This window comes from Triturus cristatus, chromosome 1_2, assembly GCF_964204655.1.
Source record: "Triturus cristatus chromosome 1_2, aTriCri1.1, whole genome shotgun sequence".
Taxonomy (NCBI): domain Eukaryota; kingdom Metazoa; phylum Chordata; class Amphibia; order Caudata; family Salamandridae; genus Triturus; species Triturus cristatus.
Genome location: NC_140580.1, coordinates 294,717,942 through 294,732,750, shown reverse-complemented (window position 1 = coordinate 294,732,750; position 14,809 = coordinate 294,717,942). Strand labels below are relative to the sequence as shown.

Sequence of the window (14,809 nt, the reverse complement as noted above, 5' to 3'; positions counted from 1 at the left end):
ATGAGGCACAAGGATGGAGAATGAGGAGAAGAGCAGCAGGAGGTACAAGGACAGAGAGTGAGGAGAAGAGCAGCAGGCACAAGGAAGGAGAGTGAGGAGAAGAGCTGCATAAGGCACAAGGACAGACAGTGAGGAGAAGAGCAGAAAGAGGTACAAGGACAAAGAGTGAGGAGGAGAAGAACAGCATGAGGCACAAGGACGGAGAGTGTGGTAGTCTGTAGTCCCCAACGGGGTGGCGGGCCAGAAAATAATCCGTCTACTACCACTGTAGTGATTCTGACTTTATTTTTAACACGTTTGGAACGGTTGGTAAAGTAGAACCAAGTATAAGCAGGAGTTGTCTCCTAATAGTCACAGGTATAACACAACAACAACAAAAAAAACAGTCTCTGTCCGAGGGTTCTTTCTTGCGAGGGCTGTCTGCTACTTGGAGGGTATGTCGCCTTCTCTTATCCAGAGTCCGCCACTTGAGGGGCTCGGTGGGTGAAGTGAGGGAAGAAAAGAAAAGACAAAAGAAAACAGGTCTGAGTCACGGCTACTCCCTGTATTCACTGTGTGCTACCATCACCGAAGGAGTGTGTAGGGAGGGAAGTGCGGGAGTCAGGGAGGGTCTCACCCTTTTCTGGTGCCTTACTGCCCTTCACAACCTCCCCACCAACCCCACCCGAAAGGTCCCCGAAGAGCCACTTGCCTCGAGCCACGGCCCGTTCCCCGGACCACGGCGCTGGTCCCCGGGGCGTCTTCTCCTCCCTTCAGCCCACCGGGTTTGATCGCCGTAAAGACCTTGATGTTTCCTCTGGGTCCGCCGTCTTCAGACTCGCCGTCCTGCGCTCCTCTCGTCCGCCGTTCTCCTACGCCCGTCTCTGCTCCTTCCTGTACTCCTCTCATCCGCCGTTCTCCTACGCTCGTCTCTGCTCCTTCCTGTACTCCTCTCGTCCGCCGTTCTCCTACGCTCGTCTCCGCGTCTACCTCGGTCTCTTCCCTTTTCAGACGTCCGGCTTCCTCTTCCGTCGTTGGTTCCTCCCCCAAGGTCGGCTTGAACGCTAGACCGTCTCCCGCTTCCAGAGCGGAGCTCAGTGGCACAGTCCTGCTCCACTTCCGGTCCGTCTCGTGCTCACAGAGAGTGAGCAGAAGAGCAGCAGGAGGTACAAGGACAGAGAGTGAAGAGGAGAAGAGCAGCATGAGGCACAAGGAAGGAGAGTGAGGAGAAGAGCAGCATGAGGCACAAGGACGGAGAGTGAGGAGAAGAGCAGCAGGAGGTACAAGGACAGAGAGTGAGGAGAGAAGAGCAGCATGAGGCACAATAAAGGAGAGTGAGGAGAAGAGCAGCATGAGGCATCAGGAAGGACAGTGAGGAGAAGAGAAGTGTGAGGCAAAAGGAGGGAGAGTAAGAAGGAGAGCAGCGTGATGCACAAGGAAGGAGAGTGAGGAGGCGAAGCGATGCGTGAGGCACAAGAAAGAAGAGTGAGAACAGCAGCATGAGGCACAAGGAAGGAGAGTGAGAACAGTAGTGTGAGGCGCAAGGAAGGAAAGTGAGGAGGAGATCAGCATGAAGCACAAGGACTGCGAGTGAGGAGAAGAGCTGCATGAAGCACAAGGATTGAGAGTGAGGAGAAGAGCAGCATGAGTCACAAGGAAGGAGAGTGAGGAGAAGAGCAGCATGAGGCACAAGGACGGAGAGTGAGGAGAAGAGCAGCAGGAGGTACAAGGACAGAGAGTGAGGAGAGAAGAGCAGCATGAGGCACAATAAAGGAGAGTGAGGAGAAGAGCAGCATGAGGCATCAGGAAGGACAGTGAGGAGAAGAGAAGTGTGAGGCAAAAGGAGGGAGAGTAAGAAGGAGAGCAGCGTGATGCACAAGGAAGGAGAGTGAGGAGGCGAAGCGATGCGTGAGGCACAAGAAAGAAGAGTGAGAACAGCAGCATGAGGCACAAGGAAGGAGAGTGAGAACAGTAGTGTGAGGCGCAAGGAAGGAAAGTGAGGAGGAGATCAGCATGAAGCACAAGGACTGAGAGTGAGGAGAAGAGCTGCATGAAGCACAAGGATTGAGAGTGAGGAGAAGAGCAGCATGAGTCACAAGGAAGGAGAGTGAGGAGAAGAGCAGCGTGATGCACAAGGAAGGACAGTGAGGAGCTGAACAGCAGCATGAGGCACAAGAAAGGAGAGTGAGGGGAAGAGCAGCATGAGGCACAAGGAAGGACCGTGAAGAGAAAAGCAGCATGAGTCACAAGGAAGGAGAGTGAGGAGAAGAGCAGCGGAGGGACAAGAACAGAGTGTAAGGGGTAGAATAGCAGCATGGGGTATAAGGAAGGAGAGTGAGGAGAAGAGCTGCGTGAGGCATCAGGAAGGAGAGTGAGGGGAAGAGCAGCATGAGGCATAAGGAAGGAGAGTGAGGGACCTCAGGTCAAAAGAAGCTTCACCTTGAAACCTATACAAAACACAAAATAGCATAAAATGTATAAGTAAGTAAAGCAACTAGCTGCAGACATATATAATAAACAAAAAACTCCTTATTTTCTCTATTCTCTTTATAAATGTAGGAAAAAGAAAACAATATGAAACAAGCATTGAAGAAGGCAGCCCTTCAGCTGCCCCCTCTTTGTTTTTTGTTTTTTTTGTAAATGAAGGTTCCCACATTTCTTTAAAAGAGAAAGGTAGGAGTAGAAAACTAGTTTACTACTCAAACTCCTAACAGCAGCGTAAGTAGCAAGTAAGTAAAAACATTAATCCTTAAATATAATGTATGAAAATGCCTTAACTTAGAACCAGGAATTAAATGTATGACACTCCTCCTCCCCCGATTCTTGTACCAATTTAATCCATATTTCCCTATCCTAATTCAACACTAAACCTTTATAGGATCCAGAGTAGCAGGCTACTCGCCGAAAAGCGCTTCAACACCTCATCAGGAGTAGCAAGCGCTATATAAATGAAAACCCTTACCTCCATTGTCCTTTTCAATCCAAATAACACGCTAACATGTCCACCACTCGAATTAATTAAATATTTCAGTATACTAAATCACCACTGATCCTTTATGGGTGCTAGTCACCGAAAAAGCTCTACGACGCCTCATCAGGTGAGGTAAGCGCTACATAAATACAATTATAATAAATCAGGCTGTAACGAGAGTTAAATAATTATATGTCCTCCAAAAACAAAACAGTAGGCCGTCTGGACTACCAAGCGCAAAAGAATAATGCTTCCATTTTCATGCTTCCATTTTCTGCATGTAAGGAATGTAATGGCCCTCAGCCACCATGTTTTTAAAATAGAAGAAACCAAATGTGAGACCATCTCACTAAATTAAAAATGGCAGCCCAAAGGAATTTTTGATTTACTGCCTGATAAACAAAACCAAAAGGAAATGCAAGAAAAGTTCAGAAAATAAAACGATTTCTAAACATCATTCTTTCACTCACCAGAGGTAAAAACATGAATCCTTAAATATAATGTGTGAAAATGCCTTATCTTAGAACCATGAATTCAATGTAAGACTCCCCTTCACCCCCGATTCTTGTACCAATGCAGCAATAAATCAGACTCTAAAGAGAGTTAAGGAAGGCATTAGCATGCTTGTAACTCTTCCGATCACAGTGAATAAAGACTGTCCACCACCTGTAGGAAGCTGGCTCTGTATGTACTTTACCAAAGCAAGGTATAGTGTGCATAGAGTCCAGTGGATGCCCAAAGGTAGGCAGAGGTAAAAGTAGATAATACCTTACTCTCTATTTGTGGCATTGTGGGCGAGCAGTAAGGCTTTACCAGAGGGTAGTGTTAAGCATTTATTGTACACACTCAGGTAAGAAATGTTTTACACACTCAAAGACTGAACTCTGACCATTTGTTTTGTATAAAAATATTTATTTGTTGTATTTTATTTTTAGAACCAAGCCAAACTTGGTGCATGTAAGTAAAAAAAGTACTTTTCTGATAATACACTTGAATGCAGTTGCATGCAGTTACAGGTAGGTCAAATGTTCAGAAACAGTTCAAATTACTTTTCAGTTACTTTGCAAATTCTTTATGTATACTTTTTAAGTTACTTTCCAGATTACATTTTCTACTCAGTGTGATATGCCTAGATATCATACTGGGACATTTCCTGGTTAAAAGGTGAGTAAACAGTATTCGTCAAAACACAGTTCCTTAGGTTTCCATACAAAACACCCTCCACACAGAAGATTTTCAGAGGAAAACAGTCAATGCAATTCTATGGAGGGAAATGGGGTTATCTATTGTACTGCAGGTAAGTAAATGGTCTTGAAGGTTGAGTTTCTGGGGATAGAACAAGGGTTCCCCCAGATTCAAAAATGCACTTAAAGAGCACCCTCAGCCGCACTAGGGCGGCCAGGTGCTGAGGCCCAATGTTATACAATGGGGAATAGGGGGCCTCCGGTTGGTGGCTGCTCACGAGCAGGAAACAAGGTTGTGGGAGCAAAGCTCCTGGAATTAAGCTCAGGGCAAAGGGGTGGGGGTTCAAGTTAGTACCCAAAGCGGACCTACAGTGGCACAGAGGCGGCCGGATACAGGGTGCTGTTTTGGCGTCGGGTGCCCTGTAGTATGGGAATTGTCCAGTTGCAACAAACACTGCAGACTCGGGGACGAAGGTCTTCTGGAGGTGCCCACCAGTTGGAGAGGTAAGTTGGGATCCCGGGACACTGTCGGTTGGGCCACCCAATGTCGTCGGGTGCAGGGGCGTCTTTTGGCAGTGGGTTTCTCTTACCGGCTCCAGTCGGGGAATCCTCCAGAAAGAGGCTGCAGGCATTGTCGGGAGTCTTGAGGCAAGTCAGGGATCACCAGATCCCAGGTCAGGATCATCGGGGAGACCTCCTTGTGGCTACTCAAACTCATGCCATGAGTGTCAGGTGAAGAGTGGTACAGACTTGCGGATTTGGCCGGAGCCAGAGTCTGTTGGTGAGCAAATTTGGTGCTCACAGGATACAAAGGCTCATTGGGGAAGGCAGGGCAGGTACTCCTGGCTCTGGGGGGCTGCAGGACACACTGGGATTCCACTGGAGCAGGTCAAGGTTGGGAAAAGCCGGTAGGGCTGGGGGGCCAAGTCAGTTGGTGTCCTCCTCTTCTTCCTTCAGCACGGCTCTTCGGTCCTTCTTTTTCTTGTTTTTTCTTGTCTGAGGAGGTAAGGTTCAGGGTTGCTGCATAATACTAAATTTAGGGGTGTTTCAGGTAGGTAAAATTTAGGACCAATGGGTCCCTTCCTTAGAGTGGGCACACTCCAAATTATGCCACCCTCCAGTGGGAGTGGGAAAATAAGCCTCACTCTGGCTGGCTGGGTCCCCCATCTTAAAGACAGCGGGGACTGAGAGTTGTACTTTGCTTCGTCTACCCCACCTGAGGAGTGGCGTTGGCAAAGATGGGCACACCTCTCCTCCTGTCTTGGTTTTCCCGCCGATTCTCCCACCCATAGTGGGAGTCCGAACCAGTGGGAGCCAGTTGCTGGGTCGAGTAGCTCACAAAGGGGACAAGCCTTTGAAGCTTCCCCTCCGTGGACCCTGACCATCATGGGGGAGGAGGCTTGGCACCTCTACCCAAGATGTGCTTTGTTTCAGAACCCCGAGAGAAGGAGGCTCTCCATCCAGGGGTAAAGAAATATGTCTGGGGTGGAAGCTGGCGAGCAGCCAGTCATCCAAGACGCTAGAGTGAGGTAGTTTTTCAGGGGAATCTCTACGCCATTATGGTGCTGTGGAGTTCGTAATGACAAACTCCCATACCATATACTCTTTATGGCTTAACTACACTTACAATCCCTAAAAATGGACTTAGCAAACACAAGGAGATGATGGACGGAGCGCTGAAATATTTCAGACACTCACCCCAAGTCACAGATCTGGGTTGAATCCATCATCGTTCTTTAGCTCACTTTGCCACCCCTGTTTTCAGACCCAGCTATATGCAAATCAGTCTTGACCCTATGCCTCATGGGAACAGTCCAGCCCGAAACTGCCAAGCTAGGTCTTCCATGGACCAGAAACACGCATCATGGGACCGGTTTCAGGGTAACACCCCTCATCAGCCAGGCTAGCTTGAATCCAGTGGCAAAGTCAGCAAGGGACCCACGTCTGGGCATACCCTGCCAACTTAGGACGAACAAAGTAAATACAAGGAGGTGATGGACTGAGCTCTGAAACTTTTCAGACACTCACCCCCAGTCACAGATCTGGGTTGAATCCATCATCGTTCTTTAGCTCACTTCGCCACCCCAGTTCAGACCTGACTATATGCAAATCAGTCTTGTCCCTGTGCCACATGGGAACAGTCCAGTCCGAACTGCCAAACAAGGTCTTCTCTGAACCGGAAACAAGCCTCCTGGGACCGGTTTTGGGATTACACCCCTCATCAGCCAGGCTAGCTTGATTCCAGTGGCAAAGTGAGCAAGGGACCCACGTCTGTCAAGACTTAACTTAGACTTGCAGAAGAGCTTGCATCCACAGGAGCGAAGATGTACCCCTAATCCCCCCCCCCCCCCCCCCCCCCCCGAGGCAGTGCCCAACTGAGTTTTTAGTATCACTCTAGTAACAGCTACTTCCTCTAGGGGGTGAAGGGACAATGAAATGGACCACCAGGGGATGAAAACAAAGGGATCTCTCTCTGGACAGCACAGGTTCCCTTAATCCTGTTTCTCCCACACTGCATAAACAGAAAAACATAACAAAAAGAAGAGAAAAAGGAAAATTGTACTCAAACTATCTCCAGGAAAAAAATGAACAAGTCTTAACTAAGGGATTAGCAAGATAATTTAAGCATTTCTCTATGTATCACCATATATCACAAGATTAAAGAAAGGTACTGCGTCATGCCTGGTATTCAGGAGTAGGTTAACGATACTCCCAACAAGTAGGAACTTTCTTTGCTGTTTAAATACAAGGACTTAATTGTCAGTTCAGGTAATGACCCCAAATAAACAGAAGCCTTCTTTGCGGGAAGAGAAGTGTGACATTTGTCTGCCACAATTCAATTGATAAAATAACAAAGTATCCTCTTTCTTGAAGGGAACTGGTGTTGCAGGAAACTGATTGATTCTGGTCTGGCTGTAAACTATGCAAACTGGAAAGTGTTGCGTTTACAACTCGAAACAAAATATCCTTGTAGAGCAGCTGCCAGTGCTCCGGAACGAGAAGGGAATCCAATTGTTGAAACAAAGTTGTGTGTTTTGGAATGCAAGGGAGAAAGGAAAATCAATGTTAGTTTCTATGAAGGAAACTGGCGCGTGTAGTCGGATAAGACCTCCTGTGCTCCCAGTCTCAGAGTGCAAAAGATGTATCCGAGCGTTGTAGAGGTTCTGAAGTATAAACAGGTCGATTTCTTTCCAACAGGAAACTAAGCAGGGGCGCGGTCCAATTACCTGGGCAAGTAAACCAAGCACTGGCTCAAGGGGAGAGGCTGTCTTATATACAAGGCAATCAAGCATCAATTGCAAGCATGTGAGCCTAGTGGTGATAACAAAAAGAAGGATAAATGGATTTGACTTGCTGTGCTTAGTATTCTAAATGATTTGCATTGTGGGATATGTAGTTTTTGAGAGACAGTTACACCAGTTCAGGGCGCAAGAAGCTCGAACAGTAACAACGTCTGGGAATACCCTGCCAACTTAGGGTGAAAAAAGCAAACACAAGGATATGATGGACAGAGCGCTGAAACTTTTCAGACACTCACCCCCATTCACAGATCTGGGTTGAATCCATCATCGTTCTTTAGCTCACATCGGCACCCCAGTTCAGACACAGCTATATGCAAATCAGTCTTGACCCTGTGCCTCATGGGAACAGTCCATCCAGAACTGCCAAGCCAGGTCTTCCCTGGACCGGAAAGAAGCATCCTGGGACCGGTTTCGGGGTAACACCCCTCATCATCCAGGCATAGCTTGAAACCAGTGGCTAAGTGAGCCCTTGCTGGGTCTGAACTGAGGTGGTGAAGTGAGCTAAAGAATGATGATGGATTGAACCCAGACACTGTAGGGGTACAGGGCTCATGCATCTCTACCCTCACCAGTGACATAGTGCACCAAGCAAGAGGGTGTAGCTGACCTATTCCATAGGCAGTGGGTTGTAGGCATGGTACACAGGGATGTGTGCCATGTCGACTCTTCACTTTGTTCTGCACCAAAACACGCAGCCTGCAATGGCAGTGTGTGTGTGTGTGTGTGTGTCAGGGTACAGGGCCTCTAAGGGTGGCACAATAAGTGCCTCAGCCATTAGAGGCCATCTCTGGGCACAGGGCCCTTCGTACCTAGGGTACCTTTTACAAGGGCCTTACATGTGGCCAGATAGGTGCCAATTTGGGGGTACATAGTACAGTTTTAGGGAAAGAACATAGGCCCTGGGTACCTGGTTGGCAAGAACCCAGCGCACACTCAGTCAAAGGGCATCAATATCAGGCAAATAGTGGGGGGCAACCATGCAAAAATGGGCACTTTCCTACACACACCCCTCCCCCAAACAAAAGAGGATGAGACTATCCTTCCCTAGAGAGACTGCATTGTCTAACTGGAAGAACTGGGAAAGTCCATCTGCGTTGACATGGGCAGTCCCAGGTCTATGTTCCACTGTATAGTCCATCCCTGTAGGGAGATAGGCCATCTCAACAGTTTGGGAGTTTCACCTTTCATTTACAATAGCCATGTGAGAGGTCTGTGGCCAGTTTGAACTGTGAAGTGAGTACCAAACAAGTATGGTCTCAACATTTTTAGGGACCAAATCACAGCTAAGGCCTCCCTCTCAATGGCACTCCAACGCTGCACCCTAGGAGTAACCTAGTGAATATAAAAGCAACAGGTTGGTCTTGGCCATCATCATTGGACTGGGATAGGACCACTCCTATCCCTTGCTCAGAGGCATCAGTCTGCACAATGAACTGCTTGGTGTAGTCCGGAGCTTTGAGAATTGGTGCTGAGCACATTGCCTCTTTCAGGGTGTCAAAAGCCTTTTGACAGCTAACTGTCCAGTTGACCTTTTTGGGCATCTTCTTTGAGGTGAGTTCTGTGAGGGGTGTCACAATGGATCCATACCCTTTCACAAACCTCCTGTAGTACCCAGTCAACCTAAGGAATGCCCTGAGTTGGGTCTTTGTAGTGGGAGCCTCCAAGTCCATGATAGCTTGGATCTTGGGTTGTAGGGGTTGCACTTGGCCTCCACCAACAAGGTGGCCAAAGTATACAATGGTGCCCTGCCCTATCTGGCGTTTGGATGCCTTGATAGTTAGGCCTGCAGTTTGCAGGGCTTTTAAAACCTTCCCCAGGTAGATCAGGTGATCCTGCCAGGTAGAGCTGAAGACAGCAATATCATCAGGATATGCTGCCCTAAAGGCCTCCAATTCAGCAAGGACTTGGTTCACCAACTTTTGGAAGGTGTCAGGGGCATGCTTTAAACCAAAGGGCATAACAGTAAACTGATGATGCCCATCAGGTGTGGAGAATGCTGTTTTCTCTTTGGCTCCTGGTGCCATGCCAATCTGCCAGTACCCTATTGTTAAGTCAAGGTACTAAGACATTTGGCTGCACACAATTTATCTATCAACTCATCAGCTCTTGAAATGGGGCTGAGCATCTGTCTTGATGACAGAGTTGAGACCACTGTAGTCCACACAAAAGCTAATTTCTCTCTTTCCACCCTGTGGATGAGGTTTGGGGACTAAGACCAATGGGCTGGCCCAGGGGCTTTCAGAGGGTTCAATAACCCCTAACTCCAGCATCTTGCTGACCTCAGCTTTGATGCGCTACTTAACCTGATCAGACTGTCAATAGATTTTGTTTTTGACAAGTACACTGCCCCCAGTGTCCACATCATGGGTACACCAGTTGTTCTGACCAGAAGTCAAGGAGACAAGCTTAGCATACTGCTGTAAGACTTGCTTACAGTCAGCCTGCTTTTGGGCAGTGAGGGTGTCTGAATAATCAACTCCATCCACTGACCCATCTTTCGGTCTGTAAGAGAGGAGGTCAGGGAGAGGTTCACCAGTGTTGCCTTTTGATTGCAATTTAAAGCAGGGCTTTTTTGCATTGTGTGAAATAAAGTATACTTATTTATAATAATCTTGTTATGACATTTAATGGCCGAGTGCAGTTTTCTGGTTCATTGCAAACTATTGAAAGATAGGGAATTCGACACAGAAGGGAAATTTGCTTTTGTTAAGTACACCCCCTATTATAGCACCCTCCAGTGGGAAGGGGGCATAAGCCTCACTCTGGGTGGCTGGGTCCCTCCATCTTCAAGATGGCAGGGACTGACAGTTGTGCTGCGCCTCGCCTCCCCCACCTGAGGAGTGGGGTTGGCAAAGGTGGGCACACCTCTACTCCTATCTATGTTTTCCCGCCGATTCTCCCATCCAAAGTGGGGGTCAGAACCGGTGGGGGCCAGTTGCTCGGAGCAGCAAACGGCTGGGGTACCTCACAAAGGCAGCAAACCTTTGAAGCTTCCCCTTCTTGGACCATGCCCATCCTGGGGGAGGAGGCTTGGCACCTCGGCCCAGGATGTGCTTTGTTTCAGGACCCCGAGAGCGGGAAGCTCTCGACCCAGGGGTCCAGCAACATGTCGGAGGGTGGCAGGTGGCGAGCAGCCAGCCAGCCAAGACGCTAGTCAGGTCGTTTTTCAGGGGGCATCTCTAAAATGCCCCCTGAATGAATTTTATATTAAATCCCACACTGGCATCAGTGTGGGTTTAATGTGCTGAGAAGTTTGATATCAAACTTTTCAGTTTTCAGTAAAGCCATTATGGTGCTGTGGAGTTCGTAATGACAAACGCCCAGACCATGTACTCTTTATGGATTTACTGCACTTACAATGTCTAAGAATGGACTTAGAAACTGTAGGGGTACAGGGCTCAGGCACCTGTACCCTCACCAGTGGCATAGTGCACCCAGCTAGAGGGGTGCCTGACCTATGCCACAGGCAGTGGGTAGTAGGCATAGTACACAGGGAAGTGTACATGTGATTATATTGCGCATAACTAGTTATTCACAAATTTGAACGTTGCTCAAATTTAAAATTATAACTTGCGTGTTTCAGCGATCCGTTCAGGGATGTGTGACTGTCAAACACACATGTAATTATACTGCTACATCAAGTAAAACTGGTTACTTGTAACCTGTGCGCACAGCACTTGAATTTATCAATAAATGAAAAAACATTTTTTAGTCTCTTAAACAATTTGTCAAACAATGTCAACAGGAATCTGTTTTCATTTCACAATTTCATCTGTTGTGTATGTCTCAGTCATACAATATTTTGCTTTTGCATCTCCATACTATAAGCTTGGTTGTGACCAACAAAGTTTAACATAAAAATCCAATAGACTATTTTTCAAAGAAGGTTGTAATTTCAACATATAAATATGATTCCCATTACATTCCGGGATCTCTAGCCCTTCTTCAGAGGCCACTGCAAAACAAACATTAACAACGATCAAGAGGGAGAAAATATCACTGAATAATAATGAGTGGTGAAAACTCAAACTCACGAACTATGAACGTAAATGAATACCAGGTCTGTAGTGAACCAGAAAAACTCCCCAAGACAACACAATAACCAGAGAAACGTGTGAAGAAATAGTGCCGTTCCACTGAGGTTCCCATAATGTACTAAAAAAATTCCGATGTACCCTACACACCCTCTGCGTGTCGTGCCTGTAGAAAGTACCAATGGTGTGTATGAAAAATATCAACTACTTCTTCCATGGGTAGCCTAGACAACTCCTAACATACTAACCACATGGATGAACAACAACTCATGTCACCCTCCAGTTCAACACCACCAATGTGTATTTCACCAGACTCTGCAAATAAAACCAATATTTGAGCATCCAACCCAAAAAAATTACTATGTTGTCTAATCGGTTTCACATGTGTCCACACATACCTGCGAGCTCTCTACCCGATATGCTGGAAAAAACATGCTCCAGGTCAAATGCCAAAAATTGTGTGATTCCTGAAAAAAACAAACCAGTTTGGATTCCAAACGGCTTTTTTTTCAGAATGTGACATGCAAAACAGATGAAATTGTGAAATTAAAACAGACTCCTGTTAACATTGTTTGACAAATTTGTTTAAGAGACTGTAATTTTTTTAATTTATTTATTGATAGATTCAAGTGTTGTGCACACAGGGATGTGTGCCATGTCGACTCTTCACTTTGTTCTGCACCAAAACACGCAGCCTGCAATGGCAGTCTGTGTGTGTCAGGGTACAGGGCCTCTAAGGGTGGCACAATAAATGCTACAGCCCTTAGAGGCCTCCTCTGGTCACAGGGCCCTTTGTACCTAGGGTACCTTTTCCAAGGGACTTACATGTAGCCATAGAGATGCCAATTTGTGGGTACATAGTACAGTTTTAGGGAAAGAACATAGGCCCTGGGTACCTGGTTGGCAGGAACCCAGGGCACACTCAGTCAAAGGGCATTAACATCAGGCAAAAAGTGGGGATAACCAGGTAAAAAGGGGCACTTTCCTACAAAACCACCCCAGGGTTTCCTGGAAAGCCATGCCACCTCCAAGGAGGCATCTGAAGACTAGGGGGCGGGGAAGGTTAATCCTTCCAATCAGCACATAAAGCACCAGCAGCAGGCTGTGCATCTGTTTGCTAGGAGAGGAGGGAGATGGAGTGGCGAGAGGCCAGTGTTTTCTATTTAAAAAGTTGCATTTATTAAAAATAAAAAATAAAACACCACCCGCACAGAAAAGGGAGAGGAGGAGGGACTTGGTAATCCCAGATAACAGGATAGAGGCAGGACCAAAGGCAACACAACAATGTGTGGCGCTCAGAGCAGAGCTTGGAATGCAAGCAGGGGGAAAGCCACACTGCCCCCAATGAGACATCCTAAGGCAAGGGTAAGGAGGGCGGGGAAGGTTAACCCTTCCAATCAGTACAGGATGCACTGGCAGTCTCCGCATGAATTTGCAAGGGGGAAGGTGGGGCGGCGAGGGGCCCGTGTATTGTAATAAAAAGAAGTATTATTTATTACTAATAAACAAAAACACCACACATTTAGAAAAGGGAGAGGAGGAGGGAGGAGGGTATGGTCAACAGACAACGGGAGTGGGGCCGGGGCAAAGTCAACACGACAATGGGCAGCGCAGAGCTTGGAACACAAGCAAGAAACTAAGATGAGAACCCGAGGGAAAAGAGAAAGTAGTGCGCCCACATTATATAAGGGCCGTGGTGAAATAATTCTATGTTACAGGGTCAGTCTGCAGGGCAGGAACAAAACAGCCTAAAGGCTGGACAAAGTAAAGCTTTCACCTACCAAACCAAAGGAATTTTGAAAGGCTATCCAAGGAGCCAATGAGAGTGATGGGCGTGGTGAAAGGCTTCTGAAGGGGATAAAACATGTCGAGAGACAGCGCATGCACTGCCTAGGCTTGACCTAAAAAGGAGATGCTCTGAATTGGTGGGACTGAGGCAAGTGGTGTGTGTATTGCAGGGAAGCGCCAGTAGAGAGACCCCACTTTGGGGGCTGAAAGAGAAACTTCAAAGTCTTGGCCGTCAGGACAAGGCAGATGTAATCTACAACCTGACCATGTCCCTTTTAGAGGCTTTAGGATTATAAACTAAAAAATATTCCAAGTTTTTGCCTAGGTTGTCTTGTACAGGTCAGTTGTTAGTTGTTCAATATTTATCTAAACACAACCCACATGTTCTTCTAATGCAAGAGGCAGTGTTTTAAAGTGTTACATACCCTTTTTAGGTCTCGCCTAGCTATTGCGATAGCAATCGCTATGCGAGACTCTAGTAAAGGGGCATTTCAAAGTGCTCCCAAAAGTGGATTGCATGGCGAGCACGCGCACAATCACGTGCATCGTGCCGCCATGCAATCCACTTTTGGGAAGCGCTTCAGCCCACTGGCGCGTGCACCTACTTCAAAGGGTCCGCTCCCCCACCTGGAATGCGCTCCCCCGCCCCTTGCCGCTTCAAAGCCCGCGTTTAGCGAGATTAAAGTGACACACGCTACTTTTGTCTTCCTTGTTCGTTTTGCTGCAAAGCAAACACTCATGCAGCTCCGTGTTTGTAGTACACTTGTTGCAGACGTTTTGTGTGGTAAGGTTCCTTCCGTCGACAACCTTGCCAGACCAGAGGGGTGAGAAGCGGGCTCAGCTCGTTCTTTGAAAGGAACCAATAAATGTAATGTACTTCCGCCCGAGTACAAAACAGACCTGTACATTTTATGGGTTTTTCTTACTCCAGATCCCCTCCCAGATGCATTAGATTTTTGCTTTCCATTAATGCAAACACACCGATCACGAAAATTTCATAACAAAACATCCCTTCGTGTCACAGCATATCTCAATAAAAACGTACTCAAAAGCACAATGCAAGTTGCCCAACATGAATTAGCATCTGGATAGTGTGTCAGAACACGTGCGTGCCCCTGCGAGTTGCGTTGTTCCTCGGGTTGGTTCTTCGCTTCCGGTGTTGTCCGTGTGAGCCCTCACTTCCCGCCGCTGTTACCATTTCTATCGCTAATGGAGGATTCCACCGGGCTTCTGTCAGTCTGTCTATGCTTGTGCTGTATTTCATCGAGGTACTGCTGAACTGCCTTCAGCACGGCACTCTCTACCAGCCTTTTACTGAGGCTCACTAGCTCTGCATCGTCAGGCTCTCTCCCATTCTTTTCACCTACGTATCACGATAAACAAAATGGGTCAGTGGTAGGACATAACCATGTATATCTGACACACAAACGGACATATAACTCAAGTCTAAAGGGACACAACTAACAAAGAATGTCTACCAATGAGACATCACAGGCACAGACGCTTCGTGTGATGCCGCACATATGCTGGCATTGATTACTTATGCGCAAG

The 14,809-nt window shown here is 47.2% G+C and overlaps 1 long non-coding RNA gene across 1 annotated transcript in view; it reads right to left on the bottom strand.

The window, feature by feature from the left end:
• Positions 1-267: 267 nt before the first annotated feature.
• The window catches only part of LOC146867200 (uncharacterized), a 79,447-nt gene continuing 64,905 nt past the window's right edge, over positions 268-14,809 (bottom strand). Inside the window, exon 4 of the long non-coding RNA XR_014961096.1 lies at positions 268-2,426. This is a non-coding gene — a long non-coding RNA (uncharacterized LOC146867200). The remainder of the gene's footprint in view (positions 2,427-14,809) is intronic.